The sequence below is a fragment of the Peromyscus maniculatus genome, chromosome 1 (genome assembly GCF_049852395.1).
Source record: "Peromyscus maniculatus bairdii isolate BWxNUB_F1_BW_parent chromosome 1, HU_Pman_BW_mat_3.1, whole genome shotgun sequence".
Classification (NCBI taxonomy): Eukaryota; Metazoa; Chordata; class Mammalia; order Rodentia; family Cricetidae; genus Peromyscus; species Peromyscus maniculatus.
Genome location: NC_134852.1, coordinates 182,386,404 through 182,411,419, shown reverse-complemented (window position 1 = coordinate 182,411,419; position 25,016 = coordinate 182,386,404). Strand labels below are relative to the sequence as shown.

Below are 25,016 nucleotides of genomic sequence, written 5' to 3'. Positions count from 1 at the left end.
AATTTTATTCAGCCAAACATAAAATTGAAATTATGAAATTTGCAGGAAAATGAATGAATGTGGAAATTATTATATTGAGTAAGGTAGCCCAGACTCAGAAAGATAAATACCATATGTTCTCTCTCAAATAAAGATCTTAGATTTTAATTGTTATATGTGCACATATGTGTGGGGGGTATATACCATGAAACTAGAAAGGCAATGGAGAAAGGGGAAATCAGGCTCTGAGGAAGTGGGTAGGGATGAAAAAGAAGCTAATGGAACACATGTGACATGAAAGTGGAGAGGAAACTACGGGGTAGGAAGGGTTCAGGTGGGGGCCAAGGATGAGGGATAGAAAGGATGGATGAGGATCAGTGGGAAATGCTGTAATGAAATCCATGACTCTGTGTCCTAATTAAGAAATACAGAAAGAGCAAGCGAGCGTTGGAAAGCAAAGCCAGAAGCCATGGTCTGTAGTCATTATTTCATCATGTCTGTCCTCCTTCCAGAGTTAAATCTTCATGATGTGAGTTAGAAGGACTTCAGAATCCTATTTTGGACTTTTCTATTTAACATGGCCTGTGCCTGATCATTCTCTCTTGCATTGTTTTGGAAAGACACTTGATTCAAATTGTAATGGAACACTATCTAGCAATGAGCAAGGGTGATCACTGACTTGTTTCCTGAAATCAAAGTGCTAGAGAAATCTCTGTGTATAAAATACCACTAGAAGGTCATGATAAAGTTTTATATGATGGGGGAGGAGTCGGTTTTTTCTTTTAATCGTTTTTCTATTCTTGTTTGGAGAAAGTATATGTCGATGGTTCAATGTCCAGCCTTCAGTTGGATGTTGCCCTTCTTTCTAGAAAAATAGATTTAATGAAGGTCGGCCGTATATTAAAAAATCCTGTTAATCAACAATTTCATAATAAAACAGCAAGTTTGAAAAACTTCTCACTCTGCTGCTACAACTGAATGTTGTCTGTAGATGTAACCAACCGTCTTATTAAATAAGAAACACAGAAACAATGTAAAAGAGAAAGCCGAGAGGTCAGAGCTCAGAGCTAAAATCTCACCCTTCCTCCTGCTGTCCCAGCTTCGCGAAAAGAGCCCTACTTCCTGTCGGTTCGTTTTTTTATAGTATGTTGTTCTGCCTTCTCATTGGTTGTAAACCCAAACACATGACTGCCTCGTCACTGTCTGAATGTACAGCCCCCTAGGTCTTAAAGGCATATGTCTCCAATGCTGGCTATATCCCTGAACACACAGAGATCTTATGGGATTAAAGGCGTGTGTCACCACCGCCACACTCTTGCTATGGCTCTAATAGCTCTGACCCCCAGACAACTTTATTTATTAACATACAATCAAAATAATAATTCAGTACAATTAGATTACCACCACATTTCCCCTTTTCTATTTTAATAAAAAGAAAAAGAAAGCAAAAGGTTATAACTAACAAAAGAAAAACTATATACAAAAGTACAATAACTATATACAATATATACAAATAATAAATACCTAAACAGGTATTTGACAAATCAGAGAAAATAATTCCATTATCTATCCTATTTTGGTAAATCCAAGATGTATCTAATGCACTTTCTATCCTAATTAATTTTCAACTATAACTAACTAATCTTCAACCATAACTAACTAATCTTCAACTCCCTCAGAGACCCAAGAAGGGAATAATATTAGCTAACAAAAATAAAAACAGGAAGTGCATGCAAGCAACTTCCAAAAAATTTTGTGAGTTGACAGAAACAGCCAGCTGCCTGGGCAGTCACCTGAGGTTTCTCCGCAGTGTTGGGGCATCATCTTCAGCCTATAGGCTTAGTGTATCTGACAGACTCATTTGTGAAGTAGGATGTACACAAGGTCAACAGTTCAACCTCACATTGGGTGAGAGCAGTTCACGTACCAGAAACACCTGAATTCCACTAGTGTCCTGTCATGATTCAGGATTTTAAATTCTGGAAATTGTTGACAGTTTTTTAATTCAGCTGTCCATTCTTCTTGGCTGTGTATATATGGCTTCATCTCAGCATCCCCTTCTTCTCCACATCCCTCTAATAAATGCCAGTCTACTTTTGAGAGGCATGAGCTTTCAGCTGCTGTTCCATTGTACAACAGAATCCATCGGCCCTCTGCCTGTTAAGCTGCCTTGGAAGAAAAGGGCACCGTACCTTTTCCGGATGCGAAGGCCACTTCAGGGATGGGGCCATATTGTCCTGGCCTCAGAAGATGCCTTTTGATAAAGCCATAACCACACTTGTTTTGGCAAGAATCAGTAGTCCCTTGTTTCGTGATCTGTCTGTCCATTTTGTCCTGTTGATTCGAGGATACTTTGTTGTCCAGTGGCTAACTTTTGCCAGAATGAAAGTTGACTCCATATGCAGTTTCTTCAATGCCCATATTTTCTCTAAAGTAGATTGGTACTGCCAGGAGCCGACATGTCTCAAAAAAGAAAAATTTTCTAAGTTATTAAAACATTGTAAATGCCATATTCTGTAGATCTCTGAAGGGTTTGAAGATGACCTGTCTAAAACATCTCTGCTCAATTTTTAAAACATATCTAATATGACTACAAGTTCTATTGTAATGTCTAACTACTAACTTTCATTTCTTTATATCCTAATAGTTGATAATAATAACATTCAAGGATCAGAAATTTGCATTACATTGTTAAATGAATGGTATAAATACAATTAGAAATATACATATAGCATTTTCTAACAATATCAATTTCAAATTTGTAAACAATATAAAACAATCCAATCCAATGTAAAGTATTTAAAATTAGTAATTGTCTTTTTCTTTTCTTTCTTTCTTTTTCTTTTTTTTTTAAACAAGAACCTTAAATCTAATCTCCTTTGCTTAGCCTTTTTCCTAACCCTTGACAATAACTTGTAACCAACCCCCCTAAACACTGAAAATTATCCCAGACCCAAAACCCATTAAAAAGACCAAAAAACCACCCGCCCCACACCACCTCTTTGGGAATGTGGGCGTCGTATTCTTAAAATTGCTTCCTGCTGGGTATGGGCGAAGTTTTCTTTATCCTGAAAGAAAAATTTTAGGTTAATTGTCAAATTCTAGGAGAGGTAACTATATCCTTCATTATCCAGTCTGTGTATAATGCCAAAGTTCAGGGTTTATCTCAAGTCCTTATTCAAGTAGTCTTTGAGACTGGATCATCTCAGCTAGTCATCTCAAAATTGCTCTGAGCACCTTGTAGTTCAAAGCTGATCTGTGGATTATGTTTGTCAGCTTAATGATATTATTATTGTCCACGTGGAATTGTTGTTGTTGTGGGGCCCCATCTTCTTTCTGGAGACTTCAGTTGATGTTAGGCCTGGCCATGATTTCCTGCAGAAAACTGATAAGAGACTCGAACACAAAAACATATATATGCAGCTAGCCTTTTTTCTAGAATTAGTTAGTACTCTATGTGACCATTCATATCTTAACAAAGTTTAAAATGTATATATATATATATATATATATATATATATATATATATATATATATATTAATCTTGTAAATTTTGATATAAAATTTATACTTTGAGAAAAGTTTAAAGAATCAGAATACAATCAAAGAGTTGAGATTAGTAATAGAATAGTCCCTTAATTAATTTTGCTTTTGTCCTGTACCATAGCAGAAGATGGCTCTTATTCTGGCATGATACAGGGAGTTTGCATTTTCCTTTTAACAACATGCTTGAGTTTAAAGAAGGAGAGAGCCATTCTCCAACTCCAAAGTCAGCTTTAAATTTTAATTGAACTGGGACTATTAGAAAACCAATAGTATTAAATCTTTAGATAAAGGCAGAAACAAACATTTAGGAAGACATAAAATTTTTTTAGATAATATATACCCATACACCGTTTCATTCTGTTTCTTGGGATAGATGATTTGTCCCTTTTCTTCAGGTGTCTCATTTGTCCAGTGTTCTTCAGATTCCTTAACCTTCATTCTCCTACAAGACAAAAACAAAAACCTTTCCCCAAGACTAATTTTGGGGATGTTTCCTTTTGACAAGTTATTATCTGATTAAATGAAAAGGCATGTGTTATTGATACAAGTTAGTTTAAATTGGATGTTCATGCTGGTTGATGAACTATCACCTCCTCTAATTAAGAGGTCTCTCTTGTTCAAATCGAACCTTTATCAATTTTGATGGTACCCACAGCTTATCTTCTCCTGTAGAAACAAAAGCAAAACCTCGTCCCCAATGTAATACATACCCTGGTTTCCATTCTGAGGTCAGCACATCCTTAAAGTATATAGGCTGATTTAATTCTGTAGTTTTTTCTATTATCCAATGTCTCTCTGCAGCTGTTGTTCCTTTCTCATTGGCATTCAGAAAATTCAAAGTTAGAAGAGCATTATGCAGTCTATTTCTTCTGATTTGTAACCTGCCTTTCCTTCTTTGTTGGCATCTGTATAAAATGTATGAACTCCAGATATGGGTTTTTGCCGTACAATTCGAGGCAAGATCCAATCAGCTCTCTTTATAAGATCAATTCTATTGCTTTTGGGATATTTGCTGTTAATTTCTCCCAAAAAATTACTGCAAGCTCTTTGCCAAGGTTCACTTTCTGTCCATAATTTTTCAATGTCCTCCTTAGTTAATGGTACGACAATTTCTGCTGGGTCTATGCCTGCTAATTGACGAAGTCTCAGTTTTCCTTTGTAAATCAAGTCAGAGATTTTTTCCACATAAGTTTTTAATTTTTTATTTGGTTTATTTGGTAAAAATATCCATTCCAATATAATATCTTCCCTCTGCATTAATATTCCAGTAGGAGAACGCCTAGAAGGTAAAATAACCAAAATGCAATCCAGCTTTGGATCAATACGATCCACGTGTCCTTCATGCACTTTCTTTTCTACCAAGGCCAATTCTTTCTCAGCTTCAGGTGATAATTCTCTTGGACTATTTAAGTCCTTGTCACCTTCTAAGGTTCTGAACAAATTAGTCAGTTCATCATTTTTTACCCCAACAATAGTTCGTAGATGAGAAATATCTCCAAATAATCTTTGAAAGTCATTAAGAGTCTGTAGTCTATCTCTCCGAATTTGCACCTTTTGGGGTCTAATTTTTTGTAGCTCTATTTTATATCCTAAATAATTAATAGAATCTCCTCTTTGTATCTTTTCAGGAGCAATTTGTAATCCCCAGCAAGGCAAAATTTTCTTTACTTCTTCAAATATTATTTCTAAAGTATCTGCATTTGAGTCAGCTAGTAAAATATCGTCCATATAATGATAAATTATAGATTTAGGAAATTTTTTACATATCACTTCCAATGACTGTTGTACAAAATATTGGCACAGAGTTGGGCTATTCAACATTCCCTGAGGGAGGACCCTCCATTGAAATCTTTTAACCGGTTGAGAATTATTATAAGTAGGCACTGTAAAAGCAAATCTTTCTTTGTCTTTTTCTTGTAAGGGTATTGAAAAGAAACAGTCTTTTAAATCAATAACTATGAGAGGCCATCCTTTTGGTAACAGAGTAGGCAAAGGCATCCCAGATTGTAGAGAGCCCATTGGCTGAATTACTTTGTTAATTGCTCTAAGGTCTGTTACCATTCTCCATTTACCAGATTTCTTTTTAATAACAAATACAGGAGAATTCCAAGGGCTGGTTGATTCTTCAATATGCTGAGCATTTAACTGTTCTTCTACCAGCTCTTCTAAAGCTTGGAGTTTCTCTGTTGTTAAAGGCCATTGCTGGACCCATACAGGCTTGTCTGTTAACCATTTTAAAGGTAGAGCTGTTGGTGTCTTTGGAAGATCATCAGTTATTGTGCCCTGTTCTTGTATAATATGGATGGCTGGTGACCACTCATTAGAACAATATCTTCTAATATTTCTCTCAGTAACATGTGCTAGTTTATGATTTGTTTCTGAGATTGGAGGGATGTTAATCTGAGTATTCCATTGTTGCAACAAGTCTCGACCCCACAGGTTCATAGTTATGTTAGCTACATATGGTTTTAATTTTCCTCTCTGTCCTTCTGGACCTATACATTCGAGCCATCTTGCACTCTGTTTCACCTGAGATAATGTCCCAATTCCTAACAGTTGAACGTTTACCTCCTGAAGAGGCCAAGTTGGATGCCAAAATTCTGGTGCAATTATGGTAACGTCCGCACCTGTGTCTACCAGACCAGACAACAAAACACCATTTATTTTTATCGTTAATTTTGGTCTTTGTTCATTAATAGAAGTTTGCCAAAAAATTTTCTTTATGTTTTCTCCTGAATTTTCTATTCTCTCTGTTTCATCATCCTGACCAGCATGATTTATTCCAATAGGCATTTGGTTATTTAATCGCTCTCCAGAGCAGACATTTCCTCTATGGCTGCAGGAAAGGTTTGAACTGGATTTGCACTGGGGGCCTGCCTGAGGCCCCTCTGGGAGTTTCCCGAAGACTGAGGCAAAGGATTACCCTGTCTGTCCTTTGTTGATCTACATTCGTTGGTCCAGTGTTTTCCCTTACCACACCTTCTGCATACTCCAGAAGGAAGGGGCATTCTGTTGCCATTGTTCCTTGAAGAAACATTGTTTCTGGGAATGACCTGTCTACAGTCCCTTTTCAAATGTCCTTGCTTTCCACATCCAAAACATCTAACACTCCTCAAACCTTTTGAAATTACTTCTCCTACCCATGTATCATCATGCTCATCAGCTTCAACATTAATTGTTTCTCTAATCCAATCTTCCATAGGTGCAGATCTTGCCCTTAATGGCCTGATTATTCTTTTGCATGCTGCATTCGCATTCTCAAAGGCCAAAGATTCAATTATTGCCTTACCAGCTTCTGAATCCGAGACCGTTCTCTTTACTGCTGAAGCCAGTCTTTGTAAAAAATCTGTAAAAGACTCTTTTGGGCCTTGCTTCACCTTTGTAAATGACTCAGATTTTTTTCCTGGTTCCTCAACTCTGTCCCATGCATTCAAGGCTGCCGTTCGACATAAAATTAGGGTTTGGACATCATATAAACATTGTGTTTGTGCTGAAGCATATTGGCCTTCGCCCATAAGCTGATCCTGGCAAACTTGTATTCCTTTATCCCTCCATTGTTTTTCTATGTTTTTAGCCTCCTCCTTAAACCAAGTCAGAAATTGAAGTCTCTGACTGGGTTCCAGAACACCTTGTGCAAGGTCCTGCCAGTCCTGTGGTACTATCCTATTATATGTTGACCAAGGTCTTAAAGGCATATGTCTCCAATGCTGGCTATATCCCTGAACACACAGAGATCTTATGGGATTAAAGGCGTGTGCCACCACCGCCACACTCTTGCTATGGCTCTAATAGCTCTGACCCTGAACATACAGATATCTATGGGATTAAAAGCGTGTGCCACCACCGCCACACTCTTGCTATGGCTCTAATAGCTCTGACCCTGAACACACAGATATCTATGGGATTAAAGGCGTGTGCCACCACCGCCACACTCTTGCTATGGCTCTAATAGCTCTGACCCCCAGACAACTTTATTTATTAACATACAATCAAAATAATAATTCAGTACAATTAGATTACCACCACAGTTGTCCGTGGGTCTCATCCCACTTTTGTTTAAAGAGGTAAACATATTTCCTGGGCCTTTATTGCCATTTAGCTATAAATAATTTATGTGCTATTCAGTATGAGAAAGAATAATTTTATAACTTGTATAAAAACACATGACTTTAAAATTATGCTATAAATTAAACCCTAAGCACAAAATATAATATTTCTGATAAGAATTACAACAGTGAACTCCCATCCCTATGATAATATCAGTATAATTCTTGGTGGCAATGCATTTCTATTCCAACTAATCTATATTTCTCTGTCACACAAAGGTAAAACTGAATTTCTAAATAACTAATTAAATCATCCCTTCTCTGATATCCTGCCATGAAACTGAAAAAGAATATTTTTCCTATGAGACCTATTTAAAAAGAAACAGCAATAGTCGGGCAGTGGTGGTGCAAGTCTTTAATCCTAGCACTTGGGAGGCAGAGGCAGGTGGATCAGTCTGGTCTGTGAATCAAGTTCCAGGACAGCCAGAGTTACACAGAGAAACCCTCTCTTGAAAAACTAAAAAACAAAAACAGACAGACAAAAAGCAGCAATATACAAGTCTTTGTGTCCTTATATACATGCATATTACCAAATCATTATTGTAGCTTATTTTACAACATTAGGAGCAACACAGGCCATGTATTATTATCATCACTCTCATTATCATCAAAGGCAAATATAAAAAACTTCATTACAGTTTATACCACTGTTAAAAAAAAAAAAGCAGTTCTTGCAGAACACAGATGCAACTTTCAAATGACAACTGAAGCCTCATTCCATTCGTTCAGAAGCTGCAGGTGGAGTGAATGGGATTTGTAGCAAAGGCAATAATACAGAACACCTCCCAGAGCTTCCTTACCTTGAAATTTGGGTGATTTGCATTGAAAGGCTAGGCAGCTTTATAAACACACCAGCCTAACTTGACTACTTTGAATAGACATAAATATTTCTAATGTGGTAGGAGATGAAGGATTTTAGAAGTTTGGAACAATGTTTATGATAGTCCATTCATCAGCCATTTCTTCCCCTGAATCACTCATTTATCCTTTATAGGTAAGCTCTGCTGCTCTCTCACAGAATCCCATAAAGTGAAAGAGGAAGAAAAGAATGAACTGATTCTTTTTGAATGCATTCAGATCTTTTTTCTTTTGCAGGGGTGGAGGGATGTCACTAGTTTGGCCCTGTGTCTATAAATTGCAGAGTATAAACATTTATATGAAATAAATTGACAGTGTTGTTTAATGATTCTTAAAAGACTTTTTAAATTTATTTGTGTATGGGTGTGCGTGCATGAATTTATGTGCAGCACCAGCATGCAAGAGCTGAAGAGACAAGACATGGGCATCACATCCCCTGGAACTGGAGGTGCAGATGGCATGAGCTTGCCCCATGGATTCTGGGAATTGAACCTAGGTCCTCTGCAAGGGAATTGAGCCATTTCTTCAGCCCCCAATAATTCTTTATATAACATTGCTAAAATGGGCTTCTTTGTGGTTTTTGTTTTCTTTTGTTATTTACTTTTTGAGAAATTAGCCTCATATAAACTCTTCGGTGCTGTTTTTTTTTCATAAACCTGTTTTTACACAAATAACATATAGCAAACTAAATTCTGTATTATCATGTATGATGTGAAGGGGATCTTAGCACATTTCTGAACTGATAATTTGCTGTTACATCTAATTTGTACTCCAACTTAGACTCAGAAGTGCTTTATAAAAATTTCTTTGTATCTGGGCAGTGGTGCCGCACACCTTTAATCCCAGCACTCAGGAGGTAGAGGCAGGCAGATCTCCGTGAGTTCGAGGCCAGCCTGGTCTACAGATCATATTCCAGAACACCAAGGCTACATAAAGAAACCTTGTTGTTTTTGTTGGCACAGCACTGCACCTGGATTGACTGCTGTTTCAGCCATTGACTGAGGCTCTGCAGTTACTGGCCTGCTTTCTCAGGCAGCAGCCTGGCAGGACAGATCTGCCTCCTGCCACTGCCACCAAATGTAGTTTTTAACTAACTCTATCATTCCAGTTACCAATAAGACTCAGGATTCAGAGGTTGGGGTGAAAACCTGCTAGCTCAGAGAGGCTGAGGAGCAACTAGCTGACCTTCCCTCTTTGCCAGTGTCTCAGAAAGAGAGCATCCTTCCGCTCTGCCAAAAAAAAAAAAAAAAAAGACTGCCACACTCAAAGTCCCTCCCTACTACTTCCTGTACATCTCTCTATTTGTCTTCATAGATGTCTCTATGATTACTTCCTGTCAACTAGTTGCTGGCTCTGCCTCCTGACCCATGGTTGATTTTATTTAATTAATGTAAACTCAGGGTTCCCAGTGTGATTGAATATTCCACAACAAGGTTTCGATTTTGCAGTGTGAAGAATTTGGAACTCATTGATGTTATCCTTATGATACCCATAAAAAAGATAATCACACTGAAAATCAACAAAGTTTCCTGTAACTTTAATTTTCTGACTAATTCAAGGAAAGCTAAACCATGGCATTAACTTACTCAAAGCAGTTAGACACATTTCCCTGGTCAGAGAGAGGGGGGCATCTGCTGTTGTTTTGCTAAATGTTATACTGTCAAGATGTTTCAAAATAGTTAGGAGTGGCTGCAAGACTGGGCGGGACGCAGGAAAACTTTGGACAACATTTGATGCCCAATGTGTTGGCTCAACTTTCCACCTAAAACTTGAGAGAACTTTAAAAAAGATTCTAAAATGGAGCTAAAAACAGCTTCCTAAATGTGTCACTCAGGCAAGCCATGAGCTATACTATTGAGGGTTTGCAGCGTGTGGGCTTGACCTGCAGCATGATGGATTCCTGCCACAGTACACAGAGGCATCTCCAAGCCATGCAGTGTGCTATGTGGTAGATTTAGCTTTTACTAGTACAGACAAAAAATGTTCCTGGACTACACGCTGCTGGAGTAGTATGAGAAGCTACGCCCAAATTCCCAAAATACCGTTTATAAATGTTTATTTTTATTTAAAGGGAGTTGATTATAAATGCAATATCTTTCTAAAGAAGAAAGGGGGATACAGTTATGATAGGATAAAGAGTAACAACCTGTTTAAAATGTTTTACATTGATATGGAATTTGGTTTATTGATACAAATTTAAGGTTAATTTTGTTATACTGTATATATATTTCTACTCTTGTTTAAGCTATTATGTTTATATAACTCATTTAAATTGTAATGGATAATTAAGAAATACAGATTAATAATTAGTCTTCAATGATAGTCAAACTTATAGTCTTGTTAGTTTTCTAGGTATACATAGATATAATTCAATTAGGTAGGTAACCTTCAAACACTTCAAAGACCTACAGAATATGGCATTTAAAATGTTTTAAAAACTTAGACTTTCTGGACACTGAGACACATTTGCTCCTGACAGCACCAATTTACTTCAAAGAGAAGGATAGGCATCAAAGACACTCTATATGGAGTTTATCTTCTTCTTGGCAAAAATAGCTATTTGGGCAAGAAACTGCTCTTGCCTGGATTGCTGATAATATCTTATGTAAACTGGACATGCAAGACCCATAGGAATGTGACCACTGAACTTTGCAAGACGAAATGGTTCTTCAGGTTGTTGCTTCACAGAGGAGACTGCCAAACATTCTATAGAACAGAGGGAGAAGCAACTAAAAAACTCTAGACCTATTGGCTAAAGATGGATGCCCTCACATTACAGAAGAACTTTGGATGACTTTCCAGGCATGCATCAATCTCTGTCATTTCCAGAATTTTGTAAGTTGCTTACAATGTATTTCCTGTTTACTTAGGTAATATTATATCCTTCTGGGGTCTTTGATGTAGTTGAAAACTAGATAGTTATAATTTTCCTTGGTTATGATAAAAGATAAATTAGATATGAAACTTTAGACTCACAAATATAGGATAGATAGAATATTTTCTTTAACTTTGCCAACTACAAATACACTAGATATTGTCACTGTAATTCTTGCTTAATAACTGTTCTATTATATGCAATTTTACTGTGTTAAAGTAAAAGCCTTTCCTTTTGATTAGACAGAAAAGGGGAAGTGCTGTGGGATGTCTTTCTGTATGCTGTGAATATGTTTTGCTCTGATTGGTTGATAAATAAAGTTGCATTGGCCTATCGCAGGGCAGGATGGAGCCAGGTGGGAAAATCCAAGAGAGACAGTGAGAGAAGAAAGGAGAGTGGGACAGACGCTGCCAGCCACTGCCAGGAGAAGCAAGATGTAAAGTATCGGTAAGACACAAGACACATGGCAAAGTATAGATTTATAGAAATTGGTTAATTTAAGATGTAAGAACTAGCTAGCGAGAAGCCTGAGCCATTAGACCATATAGTTTGAAAATAATATAAGCCTCTGTATGTTTATTTGGGTCTGAGTGGCTGCAGGACTGGGCAGGACACAGGAAAATGTCCAGCTACAGTGTGCGGCTGAGGGCAGGCTTTGGCATTTTTGAAGAGCCCACATCATTCCCAGTTAACTCTCTCTGCCTCATGTTTGTGGATCAAGGTGTAAGCTCTCCACTACTGCTCCAACACCATGCCTGCCTACCTGCTACCATGCTTCCAGCCATGATGGTCAGGGACTCTAGCCCTCTGCAACTGTAAGCCCCAAATAAAACACTTTTTTAATAAGTTGCCTTGATCATGGTGTTTTGTCACAGCAATAGAAAAGTAATCAAGACAAATATATATTCTCCTTCCATTCTGCAGCCAGTGGTACGCCATTCATTCTACGTGAACATGTTCCATTTCAACCGCACATTCTGTTGTTGCTCATAGATGTTATAATCACTCTGTGAACACAACTTGTCAGAACATTTCCCAAAGGCAGGTTTACAGAATATTAGAAATGTGCTGTCCTCTTTAATTACAGGAGAGGAGCTTTTGTGTATATAGCTTTCATTACAAACACATTATGTCATATAAAGCATATAGGCTTTATGCTTATAAACATGATGTCTCCTGTGTAAATGGAGATGTTTATTTTAGATAGGCTCACTCTCTACCAGGCTGGCTAGCCTGGAACTCACTATGTAGATCTGGCTAGCTTCAGACTCACAGAGAGCCTCTGTCACCTGCCTCTGTCTCCTAAGTGCTAGGGTTAAAGGTGTGTGCCACCATATCTGTCCTACTAGAGATTTTCTAAAAGGGAAATGGATGGGACCCAGAGAACGTGCCATCCTGTTCCATCTCACAAGAGAAGGAACTGAGTGATGCATGCTCTATCCAGCATAAACATATTATACCTTCTAAGAACACATTTCTTATAGCTAATAAACACTATGTTTACTATGTAAAAAGAACTATGCTGGAACTTTTCCAAAAGGAAGGCATATGGAGCCCCAGAATAGCCTTGTTTCTTTCACTTCACCAGAGAAGATGGGTACCATGAATCTTACCTTCATGATGAACATATTTTCTTTTACAATCACATATTCCTTAGTGCTCCTCAATGCTGTACTATGAGAAAAGAAGATTGTTAGAACAACTCCAGAAGGCAGATTGACAGAATTTCACCAAATTCACTAATGGAATCCAGTACACCACATCCCCAAGTCCCAGTTTTGCCTGTGTACATGCTGCATTCATCACAATAGAGCAGGGAACCACAAAATTTGTGGAGTTTTTATTAATATAAGAAAAATGAAGTACAAGGAGCTGGGGAGATATCTCATTTAAATCACCTGCCATGTAACTGGGAGGACCTGGTTTGGATCACCAACATCCATGGAAAAGCTCTATGAATGAGTAAAATCTCAGCTCTAGAGAAGTAGAGGCAGGTGGATCCCTGTGGCTTGCTGGCCCGCTTAGCTTGCAGCAATCTTCAGGTTCAATGAGAGGCTCTGTCTCAAAAAATTAAAATGAGCCGGGCGGTGGTGGCGCACGCCTTTAATCCCAGCACTCGGGAGGCAGAGCCAGGCGAATCTCTGTGAGTTCGAGGCCAGCCTGGGCTACCAAGTGAGCTCCAGGAAAGGCGCAAAGCTACGAAGAGAAACCCTGTCTCGAAAAACCAAAAAAAAAAAAAAAAAAAAATTAAAATGAAGAGTAATAGAGTAGGAGAGCCAACTGTGAAATCTGGCTCCCACACACCCATTCACACACACACACACACACACACACACACACACATGCAAATAAGTGAAGGTAAGACATCAAATTGTCTAGATTCATTATATAAGGGGAGAAAAAAGTTTCTCTTTGCTATTTTATGATCAGTAATTAGGAGCCTGGAAACTAAACGCTCCAAAGATAGATTGGTAGGAGAAAAAGGTCCTGTGCACAATGCACATGCACATGAGAGGCTTGTGAATGAGTCATTCAAAGAAGAGGTGGGAAGTGGGGGTTTATAAACCTAACAGCCCAGAAAAGAAGGAGTGGGGAGGCGAGATGAAACTGGGAAGAACAAGGAACTTCCTTTTTGTTTGTGTGAGACAGGGTCTCTCTATGAAGCTCTGAATGGCCTGGAATTCACTAGGTAGACCAAGCTGACCTGGAACTCAGAGATGATCCCCCTGCCTCTACCTCACAAGTGCTGGGACTAAAGGCATGTGCCACCACCCCTGGCAACAAATAAGTTTCTTAAGGAAAACAAATGGCACATTTCAATTTTTTGAAATAATGTCCTTATGCAAATAAAATCCTTTTAGAAATCACAAAATCCCTACAGAGGGGTTTATAATCTCTTTCTCCTGTCTTTATCCTAAAAGTAGAAGCCACTATGAAGAGGAATTCAAAGTAGTCCTCACTCATTGGATATTTCTACTTTTAGATAAATGAAAAAGGCTGGAAGGTGCCTGTAGCTATTGAATCTCAAATGTTTCCATTTAAAATAGTCCTTATGCTAACTCTAGATCCCACAATTATAGATTTAATCACCCTATAAAATCTGGCAAGTATTGTACATAGAACTCCCTAGTTCATGGTGGGAGGGGGTAGTTTAGCACTCATAAAGATCATCAGATAAATCACTTACCAAAGATGGTTTCTCATCCATTTTTCTAGGCTCTGAGCTTCTATTACACACAATGGTTGTTCTTTAAACCTGGCAATTGTGTATGTTCTTAAACTAATTCCAGCAAACAATTATTACAAATAACCATAAACACTAGGTAAGCTGTGGTTTTGCTTGTGATTCATGTCTGGTATAACATTTATTGACACGCCTCTGCCCCACACATTCATAGCACCAGGCTCCATCTGCTGAAGGGTCTCCAGCCCCTTCAATAAGATGTCTAAATCTTGTCTAGGCATTTATGGTTATGATTCCCACCTGTAATGGCAAAGCCTTGCCCAATTAATTTGATGCAAGAACAAGACTAGTTCCAATGACTTGGCCACAGGAGGTCGAAGAACATCAGGAATCTTCTAAAGAAGTACTCTGTCCTCATCTTACTCTTCTGCAATTCCCAGGCTCTGCACACTGAGAGCTAACCCAGATCCTGCCAACAGTCCTCCACTTTTACGGCATGCCCTGGAAACCTTCCATGATTATCACCTTGTTGAAACTGTCTTGGTCACTAGAGTAGTCTGAGAACCCTCCGTGCATCAAAGATCAGACTGGATCAGACATCTGAGCATGTCTCTAACTGGGAAAAACTATTGAAAGGGCTTAAAGAAAGAGAAAGAAAATTTAATAAAAGAAGTGGAGTATCCTCAGCTATAAAAGAGAATGATTGCTATTTGTTCTTGATGTACAATGTCAGTTTAAAGATTTGGGCTTAAAGACTTTGTTTAACCTTGTTTCAGCAGACAGTACATACTGAAGAATTATTGATTCATTAGGCACATACCTGGAGCCTACATCATATGATCTAGACGTGGAATATATCAATGAATTAAGCCAACAAAGATCTTTCACTTATAGAACCTATATGTAAGTGGAGGATAGAGGAGACAATGTGCATTCAATCAGTAAAGGACAGGACTATAAAAAATAAAAGGTTTAAAAAAAAAAGGAAAAGTGGAACTGGGAAACTGGGAACAGAAAGTCAGGATTCTGGGCACTGGTCATGGTGCTGAACCAGGTGTTAGTAGTAGTGTTGAGCAGGGTGTTGTAGCAGTGTTGAGCAGGGTATGGGTAGTAGTGTTAAGCAGGGTGTTGGTAGTAGTGTTGAGCAGGGTGTTGGTAGAAGTGTTGATGTTGAGCAAGATGTTGAACAGTTGAACAGGATGTTGACAGAATTGTTCAGCATGGTGTTGGTAGCAGTGTTGAGTAGGGTGTAGGTAACAGTGTTGAGCAGGGTATTCAGGGTAGACCTCTTTGAGAGGATGAGACTTGAGCAAAGCAGATGAAGAGATCAGGTCAAACAGTATGTGAGAAAGAATGTTCCAGGCAGAGAAGGTAGCTGAATAGACTCCAAAAGATACATATAGAATAAGGCCAATGCAGCACAGAGGAGTGAATGGAATTAGAGGTGTAGTCTGGACTGACAGGGCTGTCACAGGGACTTGAGGTGGTCCCCCAGACTCACCACTCACCCTCATCCACCCTGATGTATGTTGCAGCAAATTTGTTCTCACTGACACTCTGAGACTGACAATAAAGCTTACCCTGAATCAGAGGGTGGAGTCAGTGATTGGCTGACTAGAATTAGCCATAGAGGTTTTGGAGGACCCAGACAGGAGGGCACAGGAAGATATAGGGAGGGGTTTAGAGAGATTCATGGCCTTTTCTAATAATCTGGGAAGCTTGCAGAGGCAGGGTCAGCTAATTGTTCCTCTGCCACTTTTTGGATCTATCAGGTTTTTATCCCAATATCTGACTCCCAAGTGTTTATTAATAATAGAACAATATAAGTAAATGCTTCAGATGTGTGTTCTTATTCAATGTCCCCTATAGCTTTGAAGCACATTCCCTTGTATATGGTTCCTTTATCACAGGTCATGCTGGGTATGTATCTCATACATCAATCTATGCCTCCCTCACCTTCTCCCATGGGACTCAATTTGGAGGAACCACATTTGGTCCAAGTTGGCCATGGCCTTCTCTTTCCTTCATGCTTGAGATGGTTTGGGGCAGAAGTTTGTGGCCCAGTTCCAGCCAATTGTAAGTGTGGACAGTGACTAACTCCTTCAGTTCCTCCTGAAGGAAGGAGTGTCAGAGAAGACAAGACCTCCTTAGCTTACGGTGAGCAGTAGCACTATAGATGTGATGGCTATGGTGGAAGCAGCCATCTTAAATAATAAGGAAGTGACACCAACCATTGCTGCTTAATGATGGAGAGAGAGGTGTCAACTGGGGCCACTGATGACATTGCTGGAATGTCAAACCAAAATTGCCTGTATCTGGCTCTTGAGTGCCTCATCAGTAACATGGCACTTTATATGCCTTTGTGACATGAGCCAGGCTTACCCTACAAAGCACTCTAGTGTTTGCAGCTACAGATTCCTAACTGTGTGAGCCATTGAGGCTCATTACAAATTGTATAACCTCAGCTACACGTCCCTGTGCCTGTGTAGCATTCTTTGTCCAGGGAAGCGGCTCATCGGTGCTGCCTGTCTGTCTGGTGGTGCCTATCTGTGTCTCATTTGGAATTGAACTCCAGTGAGGTAGACCTTTTCTTCCCTATGTGCCTAGAGTCTGCGTATGGAGTCTTCTGTGCACCTCAGGGACCACCAGGCTCCTCACTTGTACAGATGCTTCAACCAAATGCCCTAGGACGTCTGTGGTGCAGGTCCTGTGCCCAGGCCACAGTGACTTCTCAGCCTCACTTGAATCCACCCGTCAGACTTGAGTCTTCCGTGCCCACTGGTGCTGAGCTGGTAGTGAGCTCCCTGCTTGCCCCTGCCTTGGCTGCTGTGGGTTTGCTACGAAAAGGAGGAACCCCCTGAGCTGTGCATACAGACATCAGTGCAAAGGCAGGACAGACATCTCTCTTTCCAACTGGAGTGACCCTAAGTTTTGAGCAAGGCTCTGCTCTGCTGAGAGGACCCCAGGGGTGACAAGGGCCAAGGGCTCTGACCCCTACTGTGAAGAGGGACTGTCCGTGACGTCACATGGTGTCCTAGTTTTACTTTCTATTGCTGGGATAAACACCACAACTAAAAGCTATGTTGGGAGGAAAGGGCTTAGTTAGTTGGCTTAAAGGCCACAATCTGTCATCAGGAAAGCCAAGGCAGGATCTAGAGGATGAGCCTGAAGGCAGAACCTGAAACAGGGGTCATGGAGGAACATTGTCTAATGGCTTGCTCCCCACGTCTTGCTAAGAATGTTTTCTTATACAACCCAGGACCACCTTCCCAGGGGGTGACACTGTCCACAGTGGGCGATGCCCTCCCATATCAATCGTTAGTTAAGAAAATGCCCCCACACATCTGCCTACAGACCAGTTTTATGAAGGTATTTTCTCAGTTGAGGTTCCCTCTTCCAAGATGACTCTAGCTTGTGTCAAAGTGTCAAAAACTGAGCGTCACACAGGATGATGACTTTGCCCTGCCTGAGCAAAGGAAGAGAAGGTGAAGCTGAGTGTGAGTGGCTGGTGAAGGCAGGCAACCAAGAGCATCATGGAAAAGGCTCAGGCCCCTCTCCCTTGCTTCCTTCAAGTAAGGGGTTTTTGTGAATCTCACCGCAGAGACACAATGGCTGCTGAGTCTCATATAATCCAGTGTTTGGCTTTCTAGAACACACATGGTCTTCAGGCTATCACTGGAGATGCAATAGTCTGAAAATATCTTACATCCTAAGAGACCAGAACTTTTTCCAGACCCCACAGCCAAAGTTAATAATACACCTTGAAGTCATTTTGTTTATTGACTCAGCCTGTTTGTTTAACCTGCCTTTAAGAGAATAATGTAACAACCAACTTTGCTTGCCTTGAAATCCCCATACAAGCAATGTTTACAACATAAGCTGATGCATAGCTGTAATCTCATGTACTTATCTTACATGCTCCTGACCCAGAACCCTGACCCAGGTGTATCAACTTACTGAAAGCAGCAAATACATAAATTGAAAGCAACTTCCTAAAATCTACCATCCATTTACAGACACTGGTTGATAAACAATGATATTTGTTATCTAGGTCAGCTGGGATCAGCTGGCGCCATTGACTTAACCCCTTGTAAAACTCTGTTAAAGATATCTGTAAAGTTTCCCATTCCTTCCCCCATGTGATGCTCTCTGGTGCTGTTCAAGAAATACAGAGCAGAGCCCTTTGTTAGAGGCAGACAACACTCGATACAAACACACACACACACACACACACACACACACACACACACACACACACACACCCCACACACACAGCTCATGCAACAGACATCACAGAGAGAGACAGACAGGCACACAGAGGGACAGAGACAAGGACAAGCAGATTCACAAGACCAGCCTTCAGGCAGGCACAGATTCAGACTCACAATAGATGGACAGAGGATGAAAGACACAGGGAGCATAAAATAGAGACTGCAAATTCGAACTCACTCTTCTGTAAACCAAGGGGGAAGAGTTTCTACTTCTTTACTTAATGTGACACCAATGCATCATTGGTGGCTTGGAGTTAATCACTAATACCTTTAATCCACGCCCATCACTGTCCTGCTGACTGCTGTGGTTCTTCCTTCCCTGAGCCTTTTTTGTCCTCTAACAAAGGGGACCTGGGTTTGTATCTTACCAGGTTTGTCCCTTGAGGATTGGGAGATTGTGGTGATATTGTGTCCCCCAATATATTGTGCACCCTAATAAACTTATCTGGGGGTCAGAGAACAGAACAGCCTCTATATTAAACATAGGTTTAGGCAGTGGCAGCACATGCCTTTAATACTAAAATTCAGGTGGCAGAGATCTGTCTGGATCTCTGTGAGTTCAAAGCCACACTGGAAACAGCCAGGCATGGTGACACATGCCTTTAATCCCAGGAAGTGATGGCAGGAAGCAAAAAGGTATATAAGGCATAAGGACCAGGAACTAGAAGCTTCTTAGGTCTGTTAATCTTTGAGGCTTTTAGCAGCAGTTCAGCTGAGATCTATTCAGATGAGGACTCAGAGGCTTCCAGTCTGAGGAAACAAGATTAGCTGAGAAATTGGCAAGGTGAGGTTGGATGTGGCATGTTCTGTTTCTCTGATCATTCAGGGTTCACCCCAATACCTGGCTCTGGGAGTGTTTTCATTAATAAGACCTTTTAAGATTCATGTCACAGGAGATGTGAACACTCTGCCAGAAACAGCACCATTATCAGATATTGCCAAAAGCCATCAAGTCTCTGCTTTTGACTCAGTGGCCATCTGTTTTGTGTCTGAGTGCTAGGAAGGAACTGTACCCCAGCAGCTAGTAGAAAGTCAAGCTTTTCAGCCCAGGATTCTCAGTTTATGCAGCTGGGAAGAACAGTCAGAGCTTCAGCAGCCAACAGCAGAAACCCCCACCCAAAATGGTGTAGACATTCAAGCAGGGCAGGGCAAGAGTGAAATCAGCAGGTGCCGCAGCAGGTAACATAGGGTGAAGCTACACCTGGGAGTTAGGTAAGGATTCAGGAAGCACTTCTGCCCTCTGCCATTCTAGTGAGAGCTCTAACTTTAAGTTGACAAAGTTGTCAACAGTCTCTGAAACCCTCACTCATGATTCAGGCCCTGGGACCTGAATTGTGCAACTTTATTGGCCACGTGACCGGACACCAGCCAATTACACTTGCCATGGAAAATACCTCTGTTTATTGGGCAGGTGGTAACAGTGTGGCTGCTGTCTCCAAGGAGCCTTGGGAGATGCCTCCCAGTGGGGTCTCTTGAGATGCCCAAGGCAGTGGAATCCAAGGTGAACGTGCACATGTTCTGTGTGCCTCACTTCCTACAAAGTCCATGCTCATGCTTTCCTCTCACATACACTCAGCTTCTCTTCAGGGAGGATTTAGATCACTCCTTCACTTCAAGGTCCAATTCCCCTCTTGCCTAAAAGAAACAAGACTTGCCATGCAAAGGTACCACTGGGGACTTGCTCCTAGCCTCTAACCCTGAGCATGGTGTGAGACCACAGTCAGTTATTCAGTCCACAAACATTCACTGGGCAACTTCTGAAGGACATGTCTTGATAGATGTTGGATCCAGGAATTGTCAAGACTAATGACATTCTTGTTTTCAAAGAGATGACTGTAGCAGAATCCAGAGAAACCAGGATTTCTCACAGGCAAATCATGTGAGGTAAGTTCCGATGACAACAAGGGGTGATGTCTGGGACAGTTCATGGAGGAGATGGGATCAGACTCTCTGAGGAAGTCACAATTGACTAAAGAAACATTGGTTGGGTCCAGGCGACCATCAGAACAGCAGTGCCTTGGGTTGCTCTTGTCATGTGAACAAGGGTAACATTCCCAAAAGGCTCTTGACAACCATTTCTTGTCAAGAGTCTACTAGCCAATATTCTGGGTCACATTCCTCTGCCCCCTGCTTGACTCTGTCTTTGTTGTGTGACAGCCACTGACAGCACATGCATGGCTGGGCACTGCATACTCCATTGACACTCTGTCTGTGGACACTGAAATAGGAATTTCATACAAAGAGGTCTACCCTGAAAAACCTATTCAACACTTCTCCCAATAACCCCCTCTGACACTGTTCAAAGTAGCAATTCCACCGAAATTGAACTTGAAGAACCAGTGAGTTTACTGGGATTCTTTACAGGAGTGTGAGTGAGTGCTTATTACAGAAGCATGGATGACTCCAGGCATCACTGAAGGGAGTACCCCCGAAATGCTCTTCTCGCAGACAGCTGGCCAGGTCAGGAAGTCTCATCCTTGCCAGCAGTCTTTACTGCTTATATAACCCGGGGGTGGATCTTGTAAGTTTCAGAGACTCCCTGAGACTGCCACTTGTTTATTTCCTGAGTCATGAGAACCTCCCTCCAGGTGGATAATGTTTACATTCCGAGTACATTGCTACACAGCACACGTCCAGCTTGGTGCAAAAGCTGCAGCATGCACACCCTGTCCGGGATGGTCAAATGGGGAGGGACAGCAAAGAAGAAAGAAAGAAAGAAAGAAAGAAAGAAAGAAAGAAAGAAAGAAAGAAAGAAAGAAAGAAAGAAAGAAAGAAAGAAAGAAAGAAAGAAAGAAAGAAGGAGGGAGGGAGGGAGGGAGGGAGGGAGGGAGGGAGGGAGGGAGGGAAGAAAGAAAGAAAGAAAGAAAGAAAGAAAGAAAGAAAGAAAGAAAGAAAGAAAGAAAGAAAGAAAGAAAGAAAGAAAGAAAGCAGCCAAAGACAAGCCCAGAGAGGAACCCATGCTGTGCGGTTCCAGCAGGCTTCTATGTCTCTGGCAAGTGTTACCTGGAGTGTCACAGCCCATGATGATTCTGGTTGTCCACAGAGTCCTCTAGGAACCGAGCTATGGCTGAGTGAATGCCTTCTCCTCTCTGGACCATTGTTTTCTCCTTTGCAAAAGGAGGCACTTGGGGAAATAAGCTTCAACTCTCCCGGCTCTGGAGCATTGAGATGGGTTTTAACATGCACCCGGCGAGACATCTGGCTGAGACATCTGGCTTTCAGCACCATGGACAGGATGTGGTACGCCCTGAAAGGGAGTTTACCTGACAACTGGTCCTCACTGAGAACACCCATGTGTTTCCTCAATCCTGGGGCTCCCTGTGAGCCTGAGGGGAGACATTGTCTCCTAAGAACTCGGTGCTCCCAGCTTCTGAGGCATAGCTGGATGGGGCTCGCATATTTCATATCCTCCACCCTTTCCTGCCATCCTGCACTGTCCATCATTGTTTTCATTTCTACGCTTTGGTACCAGCATTCACTTATTGCAGGAGTACAGAGAGGCTGAATGTTCTGTGTCATCAACACTAAGGCCCTGTGGTTTACTGAGTATCTATATGTGACCAGTCCCTGTGCTCTGGGCAAGCAAGGGACCTAAAAATGACACCTCGGTTGCTTAGGTTGTTAATCTTCACTTTCAGGTTAAATCCTTTTTCAAGGAGGCAAACAATTTTTTTTTCTAGAGTAGTTAATTTGAACAAATCCCTGGACCTACCAGCATTCCTACTCTGTGTATGATATGTCCTATGTCTCTTGTCCTGTTGATTCCTCATATAATTTTCTAATTGAAAATAAAAAAGAGCGTGGCATTGTGGCACATTCCTTTAGCCCTGGCACCTGAGAAGCAGAGCCAGATGGGTCTCCATGAGTTCAAGCCCAGCTCTGTCTATATAGCATGTTCAGGATAATCCGAATGACATAATAAGACCCAGCCTTTCCCGGGCGTCTTTTTGGAGAGCACCCAGTGGTGGTGTGCCATCACTGAGTTGATTTTCAGATGTCTGAAATGCTGTCTTCCAGCTCAGCTACCCACCACGCAGCCAGAAGAGTCAGTCGTTACAGTACCCAAGTCCACGTGACAATTTTCCTGTCGTTGTGACAGAGTCTGGTGCCTCAGTATGAAGGACAACAAGCCGCTCCCTTTAATTCTGCATTGTATCAGATCATCAAGTCACCCACTAGGTGTGGGGAAATTCACAAATAAATACAGAGAGCTCTGCTTTCCTGTCTGGACCCAACAGAGAAAAGGCAGGTTCAGTCTCTTTCTCCTTGTCTGTTGACCTCTCCATCTAACCCCCTCATTGCTAGGTTAATTGTATCAAAATGTTATACACAGCCGATGTTTGGAGGAACAGTAGACATACGCCATACCTTTGGTGGAAAATAATATTGTTTCAGGGCCGCCAGAGATGGCTCAGTGGCTAACAGCACTCACTGCTCTCCCAGAGGACCCGAGTTCAATTCCCAGCAACCACATGGAGGCTAAACGCACCTGTAATGCCAGCTCCAGTGCCACTGCACCAACTTCCCTCGTTTTTTTTTTCATTTCATTTCTCTCTCCTTTTTAGTTAGAATACAATTGTATATGAAAGAATCATTTCTAGTTGCTTTTCTTGCTATCAGTACAGAATTGGTGAGGAAGAGAAAAATAAAGTCATATTCTATATATTCTATACTAGAGAGACTTAAAAATTACAACTACTAGCCCAGAATATTTCTTACCAAAAAACCCCTTAGCAATGAAGAGGAGAGTGAAAAAGACCAACAGGGCTGTGTGTTATTAGCTTCCCTTTGAAGGCCATTGTGCAGAATCCCAGCATCAATGGTGAATGGCCCTGACAGAATCACATCATTATTCCACTGATTTCCCTTCCACTTAAGATGCAGCCTCCAGTCCACTGGTAGAAAGCAGATACAGTTGCTAGGCAACCTCCTCCTCCTCCTGGAGGTTGGGGATAGAGGTTGATGTTGGAGGAAACAGGGTAGAATGTGGCCTGTAATCCAGCACAGCATGGCTGGGAGAGACAACATCTGCAAACTCTACGTGTGTACTTTAATTCCCAACCAAAAAAAAGATTGAGTGTAACTGTGACTTATTTGCTCATTTGACTATTGATGGGAGAAGGTGAGGATGGATGGGGAAGATGGAGGCGGGAAAGGCAGGCAGGCCTTTCAGAGTCCTCCTCCCACAATGAATAATTCATTCAATATCTTACACAGACAAAAAATGGGGTGGAGAGGTCAATGTAAGTGACTTTCTCTCTGTAGAAGGCACAAAAGACGTGGTCAGTTTTATTAATGACTGAAATATGATCTTTGCTTTTTATTTTTCTCTTTTCCTTTTAAAATGTTAGGTTTTCAGATTTTATACTGCTTCCCTGAAGACCCATTCAGAGGAGAACTTGTAAGATAATGTTTACAGTTATCAGGCCCCTTGAGCCCATCACTTGCGCCTTCCCAGCCCAGACTTCTCCAATCTGTGGAGGGGGCAGTGAGTACCATGGCCTTGAGGTGAGCAGCATCGATGTTCCCGTATCTGTCCACCTCCACAGGCTGGATCTTCATGCCCGCCATGTAGGCACTTGCCGGATTCGTTCCATGGGCTGACTTAGGAATGAGACAAACCTTGGGAACACAAGGAAGAGAGAAAGAAAGAAAAATCATCAGTGTTTCAAGCTAGAGGAAGTCTCCTAACATGCCTAACACACAAATTAGGCACGTTTTCACTAAAGCTGGCCACTAGTGCCTTGAAATCTGCTGCCATCAGTGCTGTTATTGCAAAACAGTGTCCCCAAGAGGAGTTTCCATTTGAATCCCCAAATACTTTCCCAAAGATGTCAGAGTGCCTTCCCCTATCCAGACCACAAAAGACAGCCTGTGCCTTTTCTAACCTTCTCTTAGATGTAATGTATGGAAAGCATCTCTAAGAATCAAGATCAGAAGTTGAACTCTAGGACTCCAATGCCACATCACAGCTTCAGTGGTGCTCTTGGCTGAACCAGGACAGACAGACAGATGACAATGACAGACATATCCCAGGAATCCCCAGATCAACACAACTGTGCCAACACTTACTGGGATCACTCTGCTGTGAATGATTTGTGTGAGGATCAAAAATTCAGCCTGAAAAATGATCAACACCTGCCCTGTGTTCACAGGACTCATTCATTAGTAACATTAGCACACTGAGAAAAAGTATT

At 41.1% G+C, this 25,016-nt stretch overlaps 1 pseudogene; it reads right to left on the bottom strand.

Moving 5' to 3' along the window:
• LOC102918547 (gamma-aminobutyric acid receptor-associated protein pseudogene) overlaps positions 1-24,390 on the bottom strand; it is a 25,337-nt pseudogene extending 947 nt beyond the window's left edge.
• Between the last annotated feature and the right edge of the window lie 626 nt (positions 24,391-25,016).